The 20970-nt window shown below is 40.8% G+C and overlaps 1 non-coding gene across 1 annotated transcript in view; it reads left to right on the top strand.

The window, feature by feature from the left end:
* Window positions 1-13565: 13565 nt before the first annotated feature.
* The window catches only part of LOC103267200, a 19198-nt gene continuing 11793 nt past the window's right edge, over window positions 13566-20970 (top strand). The window contains exons 1-2 of the transcript XR_002482355.1: window positions 13566-13770; window positions 18183-18261. This is a non-coding gene — a transcript (uncharacterized LOC103267200). The remainder of the gene's footprint in view (window positions 13771-18182; window positions 18262-20970) is intronic.

Genomic DNA, 20970 nt, shown 5'->3' with positions numbered 1-20970 from the left:
AATGATGCTCTGATAATCAATAACTTCTAGAGCTCACACAAAACCCATGATGACTATCTTAAACTTTACTACTTACACAATGCTACGGAAGCTCTTAATTATAGCTTAAGCCAATTTCCTAAAGAATGTGGCCCAGTCCAAAGATCACACTGGGCCCTACAGGATGTGGCCCAGTCCAAGTTCCACGGTGGGCCACCTTTTGGAACAATAGACTACATCTCTTAACAAAATGGCTATTCTAAAGTCCTATATATCTATCCTAATTTCTATGAAAGTTTTCCAATTCTTAATTCTAATATATAAAGCTGATTAGCAGCAGCAAAGCTTCTAAAACCTAAATGTAAACTGTAAATGTACTAAGGCCAAAACTTCGATAGTAGAAAGTGGAGACAATGAAAATTCTAAAGTTAACTATATTCTTATTAGACCTAAAAATATTATGATTGATTATGTTTGAACTCACATGATTCGTAGCATAACCTATTCTACAATACCTTCTATGAATAAAGTAAATTCAATTTCTATAATAGGTAGAAAAAAGACCTTACACTAACTGTAGCTAAAGTCAGCCCAAAAGAATGCAGCCCAGTCCAAAGTACGTGCTGGGCTCTCAGGAATGTGGCCCAGCCCAAACTCTGTGCTAGACCACTCTTGATAATCATCTATACCATTGAAAAGCTGAAAACAGCTCTCCATAAGTATATACTAATTCTACAAATATACTTTAAAATCTTATAAAGAGGCTTGTACCGTGTAAAAGGCTCCCAAATGTGACCTGAGTTTGAATTATATCTAATACCTAAGCCGAAACCGCAGTTTACGGGAAACAGGAACAATGGGTTTCTAGAATGAGCCATGCCTGTCACAGTCACAAAGCCTTCAGCTTAGGCCAGCAGAGTTCCTTTAGGTTGTTTGTGCTGCATGGCAAAAGGGGGAGGAAAATGGGGTCTACGGCTCCTGAACACGTCCTAGTGGTCTCGGGGTCCACGGCCCTCCCTGATCCCTAACGCTCAGTGGGCCTCCGTGGCCGGCTCCCAACACCCTATCATATTTAATTCTTGAGTTGTGTTTAATACGTTTATTAATCTACTTATTAATTCATTTCTAGAAGTTCTGTTGGTTTTTTCTCAAATTTTGTCAGTCTTTTTTACTGGTCTTGATTCTTACTCATATGTTCAATCTTCTCTTTTATTTCCATCATAATATTAAACATTATTTTATATTTTATATCTTATCTCAATATCTGAAGTCCTTGCAGGTCAGACTTCACTATCTGTTATTTCTGTAACTCTTTCCCGCAATACCTTGCTATTGTGTGCACTTTTGATTTTTGGCTGTGGGAACATGTTCCTGGTATCACTAATATCACAGATAAAGATCTGTGAGAGTTTTGGGGTTGAGATAAAATTGGGATTCTCTAGAGCTTGGCTTATACTGGTTTCATCAAAGTTCAGTCATCCTGTGAGGACTCCTGGGATTCAGGATGCTTGCGTTATTTATTTTCAATAGCTTTTTGAAGTTTGGTTTACTTACCATAAAGTTTATCTGTCAAAGGTCAGCTTTATTTTTGTTCAGACTTTTACAAGACTGTTGATGGACTGAGTAAAATCTAGAAGTTGACATACTAAAGGAAAAAGTAGATGTACTTGTTGTGGAAGAAAGAGGAGCACTTGAGGTTTTTTTGTTTGTTTGTTTGTTTGTTTGTTTTGATGAAAAGAATGAGCCAAGCAGATGATGCAGTTATTTTCAGAATAAAGAAGTATTCATGAGCAATGTGGCTAAAGGAAGACATAGGTAAAATAAGTGGAAGAGGACCAGAAAATCATCTTCAGTTAACTCCTATTCATACTTCAAGTTGCTTTGAGAATGCCAGTTCTTTCTGACAGCATTCTCGACCTCTCCAGTCTGGCTCAGGTATCCATGAAGTATATTCCCAGAGCTCACTTTATCTTTCAATTACAGCAATTATCACAATGTATTTCTAATTACTTAGGTACTTTTGTAGGCTCAAATCTGGCCCACGGCTTATTTTTTTAAATAAAGCTTTATCAAAACACAACACACCCATTCATTTCTGTATTATGTATAGCTGGTTTTACACTATGGCAGAGTTGAGGCATCGCAGCAGAGGCTTTACAGCCTAAGAATATTAATCATGTGGTTCTTTACGTAAGAAGTTTGTTCTAGTCTATAAGGGCAAAACAGTGTCTGCTATGTTTACTGTTGCATCTTCAGCATATACCACAGTGCTTGTCACCTAGAAGGAGCTAAATAAATACAGATAGATGTACAGATTGAATGAAAAATTTCTCAGAGACTTCTATTTTGGGATTATGCGGAATTTGGAATGAATTAAATCTAATCAGAAAAACAAATAAAAGTGGGTATGTCATAGGTAAAACTCCATTAGAAAAAAATTACCATAAAATTACTATAATTCAGGGAGGCAAGTAGCTATGGTAAAAGGAATCAGGTAAACCTGGGTTCCATGCCTGGCCCTGCCTCTCACTAGCCATGTGGTTCTGATCAAATGACTTAACGTCACTGACTGAGCTTCAAAATCTTTTTCTCATGCTGGGACTCATGGTTTCTGCCTTCCTAGAGTGCTCTCAGGATTCGGTGAGATGACATGTTCACAGTTCCTGACAGATAACTGACGCTTCTTAAATGGTGGTTCCGTCTCACCTTCCTCCCTTTTCTTCCATGGCAAAGTTATTTCCATCTCCTTAAAGCTAGGCTAAAAGCAGTTTTTTTGCTGATATGGTTTTAAATGACCACAAATCAGCCCACTTTACTCATGTTTTTAATGGTCTTTGTCCAGATAAAAGTCAATGTTCAACTCATACAAGTGCCCTGTTGTTGAAATGAAGCTGAACTATCAACCCACCCCGAAGAGCATTCTTTGATTCTCCCTCCTTGACAGCTTAAACAGTCCCACCATAACACCAAAAATATAAGAAGTATTCATGAGAAATGTGGTTAAAAGAAACATAAGTCGGGTTCGAGAGCCGCCTGGGCAGGCGAGACCTCATCTCTACAATAAATCAAAAATTAGCCGGGCGTGGTAGCACGCACCTGTAACTCTGGCTACTCGGAAGGCTGAGGTGGAAGGATCGCCAGAGCCCAGCAGGTCGAGGCTGCGGTGGCCGGGAGCGGCCACTGCACTCCAGTCTGGGCGACAGAGTGAGACTCCAACTCAAAAAAAAAAAGAAACATAAGTACAATAAGTGGAAGAGGACTAGAAAATTGTGTTTGGTTAATCCCTACTCATCCTTCAAGTCACTTTGAGAATGCCAGTTCTTCCTGGAAGCCATCCTTGATGTCTCCAATCTGGTTTAGGTGTTCCTAAAATATATTCCCAGAGTTTATTTTTCAATTAGAGTAATTATCACAACATATTACTGATTACTTGGGTACTTTTCTGACTCTTCCTCTGGAGAGAGGGATCAGAAAACTCCTGTGGACCAAACTTCTAAATTTCATCTGAATTCATAACCTTCTGTAATTTTTTAAAAAACCAGAGTGCTAGAAAAAGGAATGGTTTAGGCAGGGGTAGCTCTTGGTGTGGGATAAGTTCTGCCTAGTTCTCTCTAGTTTTGGCAGGACTCTTCCCATTCTTTCAGTCAGCCTGTCAGCTGCGCAGCTTTGGGCAGCTCACTTAACCTCTCTAAGCTATTTTATTTTAAAATACAGATTCTCTGCCTAAGAGGAATGGTGTGAAACAGATAAGATAATGTAGGTCCTGGTGGGTAGAAACTTACAAAAATAAGAAAATGGTATATGAATGCAAGTTTCTTTAGCAGCGTGGACAATTTTCTCCTTTGTTGAAATCAGAACGAGTGAAGGGCCGGGCTCGGTGGCTCAGCCTGTAATCCCATGCCTTGGGAGGCTGAGGTGAGTGTATTGCCTGAGCCCATGGGTTCAAGACCCGCCTGGGCAACTTGGCGAGACCTCATCTCTACAATAAATCAAAAAAATCAGCCAGGCGTGGCAGCACGCGCCTGTAATTCTGGCTACTCGAAAGGCTGAGGCGGAAGGATCGCCGGAACCCAACAGTTCGAGGCTGCGGTGGGGGACCACTGCACTCCAGTCTGGGTGACAGAGTGAGACTCCAACTCAAAAAAAGAAAAAAAAAGAAAAGAATGAGTGAAGGAGTCAGCCATCAAAGGTCAGCCATCAAAGGGGGTACAGGGATTAAGACGTGTAGGAAAAAGCATGTCATCTGGGGGCATATGATCTGGGTGCTCATCCTGTTTCTACCACCTGCTAACCACTTGACCTTGGGAGGTCACCTAACCCTAATGTCTTCCTTTGTCAAAGCTGGATGATACTACAGATTTCACAAGGCTTGAGAAGTGTTAGAAAAAATAATAGATGCAAGTTTCCTGACACATATCAAACCCTTAGTCAATGTTTGCTACAGTTATTGTTATTTTCAAGACTTATACATTAGGACACAGACTTTTTTTTCCCTTTTTATTATTTTAAAGATATGAGGTACAACTCAGGATTAGGTATACAAATTGTCATTGTGTAGGAAAAGTTCGGGCCTCACTTTGGTCCCCACCTTACCTGGTTTGAGATCAGGTATGCTTATGGATGAAGTGTGCCCCTCCTTCCTCCCCTGGCAGTTTCCCACTACAGCCAATCCCTTTCTTATAGTATTAAGGTAAATGTTCAGCGTCCGCTTATGAGTGAGAGCATGTGGTACTCAGTTCTTTGTTTCTGTGATAGATCATTCAGTATTACAGACCCTAAGTCCATCCAAGTTGCTACGAAGTTCATAATTTTGTCCTTCCTTATGGCTGTGTAATAATCCATTGGGTATAGGTACCACATTTTTAAAAATTTAGTCCTCTTTCAACGGTTGAGCTCGTGTTTTTGCTATTGTGAATAATGCTGCAATAAACATGCTAGTGCAAGTATCTTTTTCATAGAGTGATTTGAGTTTCTCTGGGTATATTCCCAGAAGGGGGATTGTGGGATCATATGGAAGGGTCGATTTTTAAATCTCTTAGGATTGCCAAACTGTTTTCCACAGAGGTTGTACTAGACATCTTTTAATGTGGGTATTTCGGTAAAATTTTCTTTTAGCTGCATTTTTTGGAGATCTCCATTAATTCTCCTTGTGGGATTTTTTTTTTTTTTTTTTGTCACTAGTCCTAGAAGCGTCTGTGGGCCTTGTCTGAGTTCCCTGCCCTAAGGCTGTTGGTGCTGTGGAAAGGCTGGCAAGAAAATGAGCATCTCTCCTGGCATTTAGAGTTTCTTTTTCTTGGTTATAGACAGAAGAATAATAATAACCGAGTACCTGTAAATGGGGTCTTTATTAGGTAACATGTTACCCTTTCTACCGTCATTATGCAGATGAGTTGTTATACTGTTCTTAAAGCATTTGCTTGACAAATCCTTTCTTTTATTTATTTTTATTTTTATTTTTTATTTTTTTTTAAGAAATGGAGTTTTGCTCTGTTGCCCATGCTGGAGAGCAGTGGCACAATCATAACTCACTGCAGCCTTGAACTCCTGGCCTCAAGTGATCCTCCCGCCTCAGTCTTTCAAAGTGCTGGGTTTACTGGTGTGAGTCGGCATTAAAAAAAAATCCCTGCAGAGTCACATTTCGAACATAAGCATATCCTCCCCCTTGATAGCAATAGTAAGTCATTCTACAGGTTAAAGCAACATGACATTCTCTACCGGATATCAATATTTTCCCATCTAACATTTAGTACATCATAGGCAGCCAAAAAAAAATACCAGCTGCCTCTAAGTTTATTATTCATCATCATAGTTCTTATCATTTTTATGTATTGTTAGGATCCACCAAAGTGTTACTAAGATTGTTCATATGAGTGCTCATTTTTCTCATATTAGTTAAGCATTTTTCTAGGAAGTCTTTTTGTTCATGAATACCTGAGAAGATAGCAGGCAAAGGAGAAACCTGGGCAAAGAATTGGAAGAACTTCTCCAGCACATTTCTTTTCTTGTTTTTTTTTTTTCTTTTTTGAGTTAGAGTCTTACTCCATCACCCAGGCTGGAGTGCAGTGACACACTCACAGCCACCCCAGCGTCCATCTGCTAGGCTCTGGTGACCCTTCCGCCTCAGCCTTCCAAGTAGCCAGAACTACAGGCGTGTGCTACCATGCCCCCAGTTAATTTTTTATTTATTGTAGAGACAAGGTCTCACCAAGTTGTCCAGGCTGGTCTTGAACCCGTGGGAGTCCACTCGCCTCGGCAGCCCAATGAGCCCAGCCTCTTCAGCACATTTCAAAGACAGAGAGAGAGAGACTGTCTCCATGTCTTCCTCCTGTGGTGGTATGTCGTAACTGAATTAATATTTATACATATGCGATGATTCCAAAAAAGCTCGCTAGCATTTTTGCATTTCTCTCTAATGGGCAGATAAAGATGATGCTTACAGAAGCTCTTCTAAGACTTGAGAAAAAATTCTAGTTATTTAAAAATGTAAATTTAGAGAAGTTTCCACTTATCTGTCTTAATATTTTTTCTAATAATTTTTCTCTAATTAAAACTTACATATATGAACACACATTTGGTGAACACACACGTACCAAATTCATATTTGAGTATTGGAAAAGGTTAAAATTGAAAACAACAGCAATAACCTTAAATATTTCCCTCTGCTGGCAGAGTAGAGAAATTCCATGATTAAAGCACGGCATACTAGAAGCAAAAACATAAGACGATAGCTAAAAGAAGCCACTACAATGAAGAAGTTCCGTGCAAAAATAAAAGTGTGTGTGCTAGAGACTCAAATAGCTGAAATCTGTGCCATCAAACTAGTACTTTGGATAATATTTAATAATATCGAGGCCCATGGACAGTTTCACAAGGATTTTTATTTTCTGAGAATAATGTTGAACTCACGGGAGACACAGATAAACCTTGTTTCTTTCCCTGTAAGAGTTCTTGTAGGAATATATAAATGGATGTAGGCTGGATCTCCCTGTACCTCCACCTCATCCTGTAACTTGAGACTATGAACTTGAAGCTGAATGAGCAGAGCAGCTTAGAGCTGAAAACAATGTTTTTCCTGCTAAAATAAGAATGACCGGACCATGCATCCTATACACCTATAATCCCAGCGCTTTGGGAGGCCGAGGTGGGAGAATTGCTTGAGCTCGGGAGGTTGAGACCAGCCTGGGCAACATAGCAAAACCTCATCTCTATAAAAAATCAAAAAAAACAAAACAAAACTGGGTGTGGTGGTACGTGCCGGTAGTCCCAGCTACTCAGGAGGCTGAACAGAGAAGTTTGAGACTATGGTAAGTTGTGATTGTACCACTGCACTCCATCCTAGGTGACAGAATGAGACCATGTCTCAAAAAAAAAAACCTAAATTTTCAGAAATAATCTGAAAACGAGGGAGCTTGTTCCTCGGACAAATAATGTATAACAATTTTCAAAGCACTGTCACGTGCTGCGGGGAATATATAAAGATGACTTGATACTGCTTTCAAGACATTGATATTGTGAATACTAAGACATGTACACAAATAAAAATAATATAGGAAGAAAGTGATCTCAGCAACTAGGAATTGTTCACCTAAAGTACACTGGGAGTTCAAAGACAAGAGAGGTTATTTCCTGTTGTGGCAACAGAGAAAGTTCTGGGAGAGACCCACTCTGGGATGAGCCATGCTATGTGGAGAGAGGGCATTCTAGACACACAAAAAGGGTGTGGTGGGTGGTGAAAATCCCCGAGACTCAAAGTCACTTCCTAGTAGTGGAGCCAGAGAAATGTATGTCTGTCTGCCTCATACCTTATCTAGAAAATGGCAGAAGGCTTTTGGTATCTGGTACATGTAAGTACCAGTATGTGGATGTAACTATTAAAAGGAGGCATGCATAACTGTACAAAGCTAGAAAGCATGGCACATGGGTGATGAAGAATATTAGCTTCCTATAAAGATTTTCCCTCAATGCATGTAAGTAGCTAAGATCCATTTAAAATATGATTAACATTGACAATGATTTGTTCTGTGAGTAACACACCTATTGTTCAAAATAATGCTCACCTGGATGGGATGCTCAGTCTTTACCAAAAAAGACAAAGCTTCCATGCTGATGAGTAGTGAGATTGTGCCTGTGAACAGTCACTACACTCCAGCCTGGGCAACATAATGAGACCCTAACTCTAAAGAGAAAAAAAAAGGGAAACAAAAGAAACAAGGCTACCTCCTCATTACTTAGTGACGGAACTGACATGAAATGTACTTTTGATCAAACTGGCAGGCCAGATGATGATGACTAACATTTACTGACACTTATTATGTGCTAGTTTCTTGCTTTCAGCATCATAACAGTGATAGGAAATAAGTGCTATCATTACCCTATCTTACAAATCAAAAGGAGAAGGAACAAAAAAGTTAAGGAATTTGCCTTGTGTCATACAGCTAGCAGGTGGTGGAGCCAGAAATCAGACCCAGGCAGTCAGACCCGAGAGCCGTAATCTTTGCAATACAGTTCCATGGCACCCAGCTGACTGTATGTAAAATGACCAAGTCATCTCCCTCCTGTGGTCTCATGGCTAGTTGTCAGACCACGACAAAGCCAATTTGGTCAAAGTGACCCTGATGACTTGGACCCCAGTTACACAGAGCAATGGTTCTTAAACTAAAAGTCATGAACCCTCGTGGAATCTAATGAAATTCTATGAATGCTCTCTCCCAGAAAAATCCAGCCCTCCCTCCTCCAAACACATGTAGTTTTAATTACAACGTCACGGAGTACAGTTCCACCCCAGATCCATTCACTGGGCCTTCTAAAGGTCAACAGACTCTAGGCTAAGCACCCCTAGATCTATAGTGACAATCTACGTCACTTTCAATATGGCCCGGTAATAAAAGAACACTCACTATCTCCTGCAGAAGTGAAAATTCATATGAGTCATTTACAATCCCTGAGAGTTCTCTCCAACGTTATTGCAGACAAGTAAGAGTCTCTGTTCATTTGTATTTCGAGACATGTATAGAAAAGGAGATTTTTCTTGTGTAGAGCCAGGTAGAGATTTATTCCTGCTGCTTATTTGTCCAAAGCATGACGCTAGGAAATTGAGTTCGCTTTTGTAACTTTGTTTCCCCAAGCTATACAAGCCTGAGGAAGGACAACCAGAGGTGTGAATATTTGTAGTCATGAAAATTTAAATTCAGTCAATGTACCTGAGGGTAGGCAGGAAGAAGCAGCTCTTATTATAGCAGCATTTCTTTGATTTTGACCCCCACCCCTGACTCTGAAGCGGTGTGCATTCTAGATATTTCTCTCTAACTGGAAGGATTCTTTAATACAAAATTTGACATATGATGACTATTTATCAATGATAATTATAGTTAACATTCAATGAACACTTACTATTTGCCAGGCACTTTTTAAAGTACTTTATATAATTTTTTTTCTCATGTAATTCTCACATCAGTCCTGAGAGAGGGGCGCTATTATTATTCCCATTTTATGGATGCGGAAGTTTGCTAATAGGTGAAGGAAAAAGGATTCCACCTGGCCCGACCGACTCCAGAACCCAAACCCCATCCTTTTAGCCACCTGCCCAGACTTCAGAAAAGCACAACCCTTGTCTTTTACTGTACAGTTATCTTGGACAAAGATCTCTGCACCATGGCTCTGCATGGTACACAGCGGGTTTCTGACACCGTTTCTGCTTCCTCTGACTACAGAACTGGAGAAGAACAGCCTCTGTTCCGTCCAGTCCTGCTGAGAGATTTCTTTCGGATGTCCCACACCCGGCTTGTTCCATCCTGTTCCCAGGCTCAGATGGGGAAGTCCTTTTTGTTTGAACTTATTGCTCAGTAAACTCGATGACTCAACCTTTGCTCAGGTACCAAGCTCTGGTTAGCCTAGTCAGGACCCTGCTAAGGAGCGCTGCCCCTTCCTGTGCGTGTCTCACACGGTCTCTGGTCTGGGCTGGCTGCGCTGTGCTGAGAGCTGTTTCACGAGCAACGTGAACGCTTTGTGCTGTGCCACTGACTCTCTCTCTCCCCTCATTACTGCCCTTTCTGGGCCTTTCTTCTCTGGCCAGCTGTGCCTGTGATCTCCAGGCTGTGGTGATCAGAGGGCACACCTTCCTTACCCCACTTTCCTGGGAAGAGGAACTTCCCGACTGGGGTCTGAGCTGAAGCAGCTCTTCCTGTACTGAAATCTTTTGTGTGTTTCCATGAACTACTCTGTATCATCACACAAGCCAGTGGAGGTGGTGGTGGCACCATCTAGTCGTTCATGACACATCTGTTAAGCACCTATTTGTGTTCCAGGCATTGTCCTGAGCGCTGGGGTTGCCATGGTGACCACGATCAAACTTGTTCCTGCTCTCATAGTTTACTGTGTTTGAATGAATCAGACCCATGAAGAGGCGACTGCCATAAAATGTGATAAGGCCATGACAAGTATTTTGAGAGCGCCTACCTAAAAGGGGCACCGACTTCAGCATGAAGGGCTGGGGCAGATGACCGGGAGGATGTGGTGTCTGGGGACGTGAAGGATGACAAGAAGAAATGAGACAGGGGAAGTTTGGTGGCTGGGTAGCCACAATTAGCTCAGCATGGCGGAGGCAGAATTTGCAGTAGGGTGTGGTCAGATGTGATGCTGGAGAGAACAGCAGTGGGGTTATGAAGAGTGACTATCATCTAATCACTCTATAGATCACGTATTTACCAAATGCAGTCACAGGCTAAACTACTGTTGCTTGGAATTTTTTTTTTTTTTTAATTTTGAGTCAGAGTCTCACTCTGATGCCCAGGGCAGAGTGCCATGGCATGCTCACAGACACTGCAGCTTCGACCTCCTAGGCTCAGGCAATCCTTCCACCTCAGTTTCTTGAGTAGCTGGGACAACAGACAAGCACCACCATGCCTGGCTAATTTTTTTGATTATCTCATAGGGACACGGTCTCGCTATGTGAACCCAGGCTGGTCTTGAACTCCTGGCCTCAAGCGATCCTCTTCCCTTGGCTCCACAAAGTACTGAGATTACAAGCGTGAGCCACCACACCCAGTCTGGTTTGGATATCTAGTGGCAGGGATGAGGCTGAGGAGTCATATTTGTTGAGTCCTGCTGTGTGTTGGAGGTGATCAATGGTCTCAGAGACCTTTGGTTCTAGATCCCAGTGCGTACCACCCAGGCTCCCAGCCGGCAAAATGTCTTCCTTCTCCAGGTAGACTGTCTTGTGGCTCGAGACATGCCCAGTCTTCCTCCTCATTATCTACAGTGCTTTCCACTCCAAAAACAGATGGCCTTAATCAAGGTCCCCTCAGCTACCTCCCCTGCTACACCTTTCACAGTGGAGCCTGATTTGGCCACTGGTGCTGGGGTTGACCCCAGTGTACCACTTAGCTATTCGAAATGGAGCCAGGTCTTTCCCATTCACGGGCAGCCCTCCCAGGGGCAGCCCTCCCAGGTAGAGATGCTTATCTCCATTTTCACAAATGGGAAATAGAGGCTCAGAAACATTAAATTACGGGTCGCAAGCCACAAAGCTATAAGTGGCAAGGTTGAATGTGGACCTGGTCTGATTCTAAAGCCACTATAACAAACATACAATGCTTTCACTTTCCCTATCAGCGTGTTTGTTCTTGTGAGGATCCCTTACATCTGCTTTTTTGGTTTCCTTTTTGGCCTTCCCTTGAAGATGAGTCTCAGAGGTTGGGTCAGAGGTTTTTAGGAGACCTGTTCAAGAGTTTTCCCTTAACCTCTCACTTAGGAGCAGCTGCATTCAGACACCTCACACCCCCAGGACACGTTAAATGACCAATAATAGCTCGCCCTACCCAGCTCTATCCCGGAGGTTGGAGACAAGCTTCCCATTTGCCACTTTGATGTAGAACAAAAATTTCTGATGTTGGCTACTGTTTTTAAATCTCCCTCAGAGCACCTGGTAATTTTCTTCTTAAAAAATTTTTTTGTTTAAAGATGTGAGGTACAATTCAGGGTTAGGTACACAAATGTTCATTATGCAGGGACCTTTGTTGATGAGGTGTGCCCCCCGCCCGCTGCACCCCTCCCAGGCAGTTTCCCACTACTGCCAATCTCACCCCCGCCATCCCCTGGCAGTTCCCACGACTGCCAATCCCTTTCTTACAGCATTACAATAGTTTTTCAAGGTCCACTTATGAGTGAGAACATGTGGTACTCAGTTCTTTGTTTCCGTGATAGATCACTCGGTGTTACAGACTCTAAGACCATCCAAGTTGCTGCGAATTTCATCATTTTGTCCTTCTTTAGGTGATTTTCTTATGCAAACAGGTTTTTTAGGCAGCCCTCGGTGTAGCAATTTGCACGTGGGCTTCCTTCTTTGTCTCCCTACCCAGACTCTCACTGCATGCTGTTTTCTATTTACTTTTATTTTTGTCACCTCTTTTCACTAGTCATTTTAATGTTCCATTTCCATGCTAAATAAAATAGATACTTCTGCCCCTGTACTCCCTCCCACCTATTTTCCCAGCACCAGTAAAGCCCGGGGCGAATCTCGTGGATTGTACCAGTGAAGATGGGCGTGTTTGCTGGCTAAGGCTCCAGCTTCACACAGGATAGGAATGAATCAATCACCAGGCTTTTATTAAATGTCTCTTTGCTAAAAGCATAGCTCTCCCTACTTGCCAACCAGCCTTGGTTCTGCCCTCCTGAAAGTAAGCTGGACCTTGTCTCTAATTACTCTCCTTCCCGGCAGCAAGTAGAAAATGCAATTTTAAAATTGTTTCTATTAGTCACAAGGTACTTTCTCCAGAATATTGCTCTCTATTTTAAAAAGGACATGTAATTATTTCCAGTGAGCAAAATCAAAAAATTTTATAGAAGAAAGGCAGTTTACATAGTGGTCACTCTATAATTTGGAGTCAACAGATTTGAGTGAGAGTCCTGGCTCTGTCCTTTGCTCGCCATGTAAACTAGGGCATGTCACTTAATCTTTTGGAAACTCAGTTTCTTCCTCTGTAAAATGGGGCGATTAGTTCACAAAGCTGTTGAAAGGACTAGGTTAGCAGGGATTAAATAAGACAGGGCAAATTAACATAGTTTTGACCCAAAAGGTTCTATTATTATTATTAGCAAAAAAGTCATCGGCCTACCTGTCTGTCCTCAGAGCAGTCTGATATATTTTCACTTGCTTCTTGAGATTCTATTTTTTCTGTACAGATTCCCATTCTTCTTCAAACACAGAATGGGCTATTGTTTCCATAAATACTCTGAATCTCACCTTTTGTAATCATATAAATAAAATTATGGCAGTTGAGGGAAACTGCTAAGGGAGGGCGGGGCACACCTCATCAACAAGGGTACCTGCATAATCAATGTTTAAATACCTAACCCTGAATTGTACCCCACATCTTTATAATAAAATTTTTTAAAATTATAAACTGTACATGTAAAATCTGTGCATTTCCCTGTACGCAAATTATACCTCAATGAAATAAAATCTATTATAAGTCTAAAAGTAAAAATAAAATTATGGCCGAAAGAAATCACAGATGACTTTTTTGCTTTTATTTAGCCTTCTTCAATAAGATGACTATGTTTCCTTGTAGAATCAAGAGGTAGAGTTTGTTCGAACTGGCTATGGGAAGGATATGGTAAAAGTTCTTCATATTCGTCGAGACGGAACATATCACAGCATTAAAGAGGTGGCAACTTCAGTGCAACTTACTTTGAGTTCTAAAAAAGATTACCTGCATGGAGACAACTCAGACATCATCCCTACGGACACCATCAAGAACACTGTTCACGTCTTGGCCAAGTTCAAAGGGGTAAGTGTCATTCTTCTTAGACGCAGCCTATCTTGATTAGGACTTCACTACCAGACAGCATGGGGGTGTTACTTGCTTATTTCAAGTTCCCTTTACCTTTTAACCTACTTTTACATTTAAGCCACATTTTAAAATTGCCTTTTCTGAACAAAATCATGTCCTCTGTAGCAACATGGATACAGCTGGAGACCATCACTCTGAGTGAATTGTCACAGAAACAGAAAACTGAATACCACATGTTCTCACTTATACGTGGGAGCTAAACACGGACCACACATAAGGATAAAAACAGCAGACACAGGAGACTTCTAAAGGGAGAAGGGAGGAGATAAGTGTTTAAAAACCATCCATTGGGTACCATGCCCATCACCTAGGCGACGGGATCAGCAGAAGCCCAAACCGCACCATCATGTGATATACCTATGTGACAAACCTGCACACGTCCCTCTTTAATCCAAAACAAAATAATTTTATAAAACGTTCCTTTTTTATCCTAAAATTCTCAGGGTTGCAGTAAAGTTGGCTTAAAAAAAAACTCATCTTTGTATTTTCTCTCATTTCACTATAGACTTCTAGGCAGAGAATCTTACTGGACAAATTTATGTTATCTCTAATTAGGATCATAGGCAATTCAAGGTCTGGAGAGGATTTCAGAATAGAATTTAACACACTTTGACCATGCATTTCTTTGAGCCTTATCATTTATTTATTTCTGTTACAAAAAAATTGGCCGGGCTCGGTGGCTCAGCTTGTAATCCCAGCACTTTGGGAGGCCGAGGTGAGTGGATTGCTTGAGCCCGCGGGTTCGAGACTCACCCAGGCAACTTGGCAAGACCTCATCTCTACAATAAATCAAAAATTAGCCAGGCGCGGTAGCGTCTACCTGTAGTTCCAGCTGCTTGGAAGGCTGAGGCGGAAGGATCGCCAGAGCCCAGCAGTTCGAGGTTGCGGTGGCCGAGAGCGGCCACTGCACTCCAGTCTGGATGACAGAGTGAGACTCCAACTCAAAAAAAAAAAAATTGTGTGCATTTATATAAGAAAATACCATTTCTCTTTCTGTTGTTACTACAAAGAAAATCTTGAGTATAAGATACATTTTTTTAAATTGTTGAAATCTATTTGTCCAAACCTTGATGACTTCCTAACTTTCTCAACTCTGTTACTGCTTACTTTCCATACACGGTGGTTAATAGTACTCTTCAAGAGGGATTTAGATCTGATGTATCACTTTTCAATATATTCATAATTTCAATATTTTAGCACTTTTTTCTCTGGTTTCTTCAAGTGTGAGTGAAGCTGTGTTGAATCATCAGTAGATTTCTGGGCAATTCAGGATACTTTTTTATTTGCCAAAATGTCTAAAAAGACAAGAAATGTAGACTGGAAACCTTCTTTTCTCCTCTTTTTGCGTGACATTCCCACCCATAATGCAACTAATGAACAAACTAGTTGCAATATAATTATTGCAAGCCCTATTTCCACCCTGAACTTTTCTTTTGCTAATCAGAATTACCCAGCAAATATAGACAGAAATATGGAAAAAGGAATTACTCACTTCAAAAAACTCATTTGAAAATAGACTTGTACTGGGATATGGAAGAGGGTCAGGTACCATAGATTCTTTTGTGTGTGTGTGTGTGTCTTGATCTTACTCTGTTGCTCAGGTTAGAGTACACTAGCACAATCTCGGTTTACCGCAGCCTCGAACTCCTGGGCACAGGTAATACTCCTGCCTCAGCCTCCCAATAGCACACCACCACACCTGGCTAAATTTTTGATCTTTTGTAGACACAATATCTCACTATATTCGCCAGGCTGGTCTTGAACTCCTGGGCTCAAGCAATTCTCCTGCCTCGACTTCCTGATGTGCTAGGATTACAGGTTTGAGCCACATGCTAAGCCCAGAGATTCTTGTACTGTACTGTGTGAGAGTTTGCAGAAAGTGAAGAATGGACCTGAATGTTAAAACAACTTAAATTCATTCATTACAGATAGAGTGACCATGCACTTTCTTATCCAAACCAGGACACTTTTGAGAGTGAAATAGGATGTTATTAATCATCATTCTGGGACACGAGGATAAAACCATGCTAAGAGAATCTGGACAAATAGTATATCTCAATTACAGGCAAAGACATTAATAATTTGTAGACTGTTCTAGGACCATACACATCCCCCCATACCTATCTCTAGGGGTTTGTGTGGAAATATGAGCTTCTTTATGAGTGTGAAGAGCTAGGAACGATCATTGAAAGGCCTGGGCCAGGGGCAGAGGCTTACGCCTGTAATTTCAGCATTTTGGGAGGCCGAGGCAAGAGGATAGCCTGAGCCCAGGGACTGGAGATCATCCTGGGCGACATGGCGAGACCACATCTGTACAAAAAATCAAAAAATTAGCCGGGCATGGTGGCACCTGTTGTCCCAGCTACAGAGAAGGCTGAGGCAGAAGAATTGACTAAGCCCAGCATGTCTAGGCTGCGGTGGCCATGAGTGTACCACAGCACTCCAGCCTGGCTGACAGAGTGAGACTCCTACTCAATTAAAGAGAGAAGAGAGAGAGAGAGAGAGAGAGAGAGAGAGAGAGAGAGAAGGCCTGTATGCAAGGTAAAGAAGGTGAAATGGCCCTTCGTCCTTCGTTAACCTTTTTCCTTGAAAAACTGGAGGTCCATCTGCAAACCTCATCAAGCATCCAGAGTGTCATGATATACTGTGATCAACATGGTTGGTGACTGAGCTCACTGTGAGAAGAATCTGCATGTCCACTTACTTAGGCTTATTCACAGATACATCCTCTCCTCTCCTGCAAAACGGGTTTCTTTAAAAAAAAGAGAGAGAGAGAGAGAGATGGTGATGGTGATGATTAACTTTACTTGGGAGCTCTAGCGAAAAATTGAGATAAGGACCTTTATCTCTTGAGATTCTAATTCTGTGTTTCTCTCTTTCCAAAAAGCCAGTGATCAGGAAAGAGGGCTCCAAGGGTAATGTCAAAAGACCAAAATGACAAATTTAGCTATAGACCTAATTGGCTTTTATTTTTTTAAGTTATTTTATTTTAAAGATGTGGGGTACAATTCAGGATTAGGCATACAAGTGGTCAACATACTGATAAAGTTTGGGCCTCCGTTTGGTCCCCACTTTGCCTGGTTTGAGATCAGGTACCCTTATTCGTGTTATGTGGCTCCCCCTCCCCCACCCCTGGCACTTTCCAGCTACTGCCAATCCCTTTCTTATAGAATTATGGTAAATGTTCAGGGTCTGCTTATGAGTGAGAACCTGTGATACTCTGTTCTTTGTTTCTGTGATAGATCACTGAGTATGATAGACTCTAAATCCAACCAAGTTGCTGTGAAGTCCATAATATTGTTCTTCTTTATGGCAACATAATATTCCATTGTGTATATGTACCATATTTTTTTAATCCAGTCCAGTTTCGATGGGCCTCATTGACTCTTACTTACCAGTAGGAGCAGCTTCCAGTATACAAAGTAGAATGAGAGCATCCACTGGACAATAACAGAACAATGGGTTTTATAAAGTGGGAAACAGAACAACAGAAAAAAACAAAAACCTGATTGGTTAGCATCAAGTTACTTCAAGTTGTTTTTCTTGTAAGGGCTCTTGTAAGCAGAGGGGACTTCTTTATTTGCTGACTCAGATATACTGGGATTTCCTGTTTTCAGGAAAAGCTCATCTGTTTTGGGATCTATCTGGTTCCTTAAACTTTCAACTTGATTATGTGGTATTTAACAAGAGTGACTCTATTTTGGCTTGGTCTGGTCTGCTGGGGCCTGTGCTCAGTTCAAATGGCCTCCCATTATTTTGTTTACCAGTATTTAAAAATTATTTCTAGGCTGGACCTAGTGGCTTGCACCTGTAATTCCAGTACTTTGGGAGGCCAATACGGTAGAATCGCCTGAGCCCAAGAATTCAAGACCAGCCTGGGCAATAGAGTAAGACCTCATCTCTATAAAAAATAAAAATATTAGCAGAGCCTGGTGGTACGTGCCTACAGTCCCATCTATGGGAAGGCTGAGATGGAAGGGTGAATTGAACCCAGGAGGTTGAGGCTGTAGTAAGCTAAGACTGTGCCACTGCACTCCAGCCTGGACAACAGAGTGAGACCCTGTCTCAAAAAAAAAAAAAAAAAAATTAAATAAGGCAAGTATTTTTGAGCACTAACATTTTGTTTCTTTTAATAGATCAAAACCATAGAAGCCTTTGCAATGAATATTTGTGAACATTTCCTTTCTTCTTTTAACCATGTCATCCGAGCTCAAGTCTATGTGGAAGAAGTCCCTTGGAAGCGTTTTGAAAAGGTTAATGCACTTATTTGTGCTCCCAGTGTAATTAAAGAAATTGACTTTATGGCATGTGCTGAAATTTTACTGGAAACATTTTTTCCCCTCTAATTTTCAGAATGGAGTTAAGCATGTCCATGCATTTATTCACACTCCCACCGGAACACACTTCTGTGAGGTCGAACAGACAAGGAATGGTAAGAACCTGTTTTTCATGCTTTGATTCCAATAGCAACTTCAGGGCTTTTTCTTTTCTTTCTTCTGAACGACTCTGTTTATTCACATGGAGGAAAACTCTAGGGAATTCTTAAGGCTTTTCAATGTGAGATAGAAATGAATTTGAATATTGAGATCTTGGATTTTCTTTAAAGAATTGTCTACTTAGGTCTAAAAATATAAAAATGATATCATTCATTTTGTAACAACCCTGCGGGTTGATTGGGAAAGATCATTTTTATGGTCAGATTTTGAGGTAAGGTAGCATCAAAAAGGCCCTGGCTGCTAAGAACCTAAGTCTCTGAGCTTTCCGACAAGTATGTTTTGTTCCATACTATGCTATAATTATAGTAACCTTTATAGAAAATATTTACTAAATAGCAATCAAGTTTTCCTGAAATTTTATTTGCATAATAAAACCTCTAATAATATTATAATTTCTGTAAAATGAAGCTCATTTAAAATAGCTGTGACAAGTATATAATTCTATTTACCAAGAAATTTAAAAATTCACTGTGGAACATAATTACAGTATAGACCTTATCAGGCCTGATAGTTGAACTCAGCAAGCATTAACATTTCCAAAACTTGTGTTCCACTGATTTGTTGAGGTTGTCAGAGCAGAGTTCAATAGTTGACTAAGAATTAGACTAGAGGATCTCTAAGAATCATGGAACCAAATATGGTGAAAATGTCTCTATCCCAATAAAAAATAAACCTTAATGATATAAAATGAGAGGGTGGACTCTGAAATTTTTTAGTTTTTTATTTTTCTATTTTCCCTTCCTCCTTTCCTCTCTCCTTTCCTTTTTTTTTTCTTTCCCCATTGCTTTATGTCCCCTTTTCTTCTTTTCTAGCTCTCTTCAGTAAAAATGTGAGGTGTCATCTAGCAGACACCATATATATTACAGAGTTAATAAAATATAAGGTCCTTTCTCATTCTGAGTGCTATTGAATAATGCTCTCCTTAGAAACTGCTAGTGTATCAGTTATTATTTAGTATTTTTCACTATGTATATTAAAGTCTAGATATAGCAAGGACCTTCTTGACGTTTGATTAACAGTTATAAAATTGTTAGACAAAAGACTAAAAAGTTGTTATATTAAACTGAAAAGATGATTTTTAGCCCCTAGATGTGTAGTCATGTGATATAGTAGCTCTCTGACTGAGCGGTCTGTTAATTAAATTAGAACTTTAGAAAAGAGAGAAAGAAATTTCCTGACTCTTAGGCCAGTGTTTTCCCATCCAAACTATCCACATACGCTTAAAACCAGCTTTGTCCAACTGAAATATAATGGAAGCAAGTCACGCATGTAACTTTAAAATTTTTTTAGTAGTCATGTAACAAAAGTTAATGGAAATGAGAGAAATTAACTTTAATAATATATTTTATTTAACTCAATATATTCAAAATATTTTAGTATGTAATAAATATAAAAATTATTAATGCAACATTTTACATTCTTTTTACAAAATTAAGTCTTTGAAATCCTGTATTTTATATTTACAGCCCATCTGAAGTCACACTAGTCATATATCTTTTTTTTTAATGAGTTGGAGTCTCACTCTGTCACCCAGACTGGAGTACAGTGGCCACTCCCGGCCACCGCAGCCTCGACCTGCTGGGCTCCCGGCAATCCTTCCGCCTCAGCTTTCCAAGTAGCCGGAATTACAGGCGCGCACTACCACATCCGGCTAATTTTTTGATTTATTGTAGAGATGAGGTCTCACCAAGTTGCCCAGGTGGGTCTCGAACCCGCAGGCTCAGGCAATCCGCTCACCTCAGCCTCCCAAAGGCGCGGGATTACAGGCTGAGCCACCAAGCCCGGCTGCACTAGTCATATTTCAAGTGCTTGATAGACATGTGGTTAGTGGCTACTGCCTCGATCAGCATAGCTCTAAACTGTGTTTTGGATGACTTTGGGATACTTAGAATAGTCTCCATTCCACTTTCAATTATGTAAAATAACAGCAGGAACTCGAATTAGACTTCAGGAGAACTAAATTAAAAGATGAGAGCATTTAGGAAACATGACTATGTCATTCATTCATATGCTGTTCATTCAACACTAGATTCTGAGGACTTATTATGTACAAGGGAGACTCCCAAAAACCTGGAATTATTTTTTGGAGTCCAGGTCCCTGTAGTATAGGCTTCACCTGCTAGGTAAGTGTTCTAGGAACCCATCAGCATCAGTATACCAACTAGCCAACGCTAGTTGAGATTGTTTTTGGCTTCAGTTAATTTTTTTTTATTTTGGAGATTCTTCCAACCTGTTTGCCGATTTCATGATGAGTAATTTATGAGCACACCTGCCAACACTCTACTGAGTGTTCAGCAGCATTTGACCAAAACGGCATGACCTCCATGCCCCACCCTCTCTATTCACCCAATCTCAACCCACGCGACTTTTTTTGGTCTGTGTCCTTGGATAAAAAAAGTCCTCAAAGGGAAATAAATGCTTTGCCAAAGTGGAAGAGGTGAAACAAAGAATGGCAGAAGCACTAAAAGTCATAGAAATCGAGGCGTTCAAAAACTGTTTTGAGCACTGGAAAAAGCACCTCGATATGTATATTGCATCAAATGGAGAGTATTTTGAAGGTGACTAAGTTAGCCAGGCTCGGTGGCTTGGCCTGTCATCCCGTGCCTTTGGGAGGCTGAGGCGAGCGGATTGCCTGAGCCCGCGGG

The sequence above is a fragment of the Carlito syrichta genome, unplaced genomic scaffold (assembly GCF_000164805.1).
Source record: "Carlito syrichta isolate Samal-C Ts95f unplaced genomic scaffold, Tarsius_syrichta-2.0.1 Scaffold308051, whole genome shotgun sequence".
NCBI lineage: Eukaryota > Metazoa > Chordata > Mammalia > Primates > Tarsiidae > Carlito > Carlito syrichta.
Note: the sequence above shows the minus strand (reverse complement) of the source record. Positions and strands in the feature narration are given on the sequence as shown.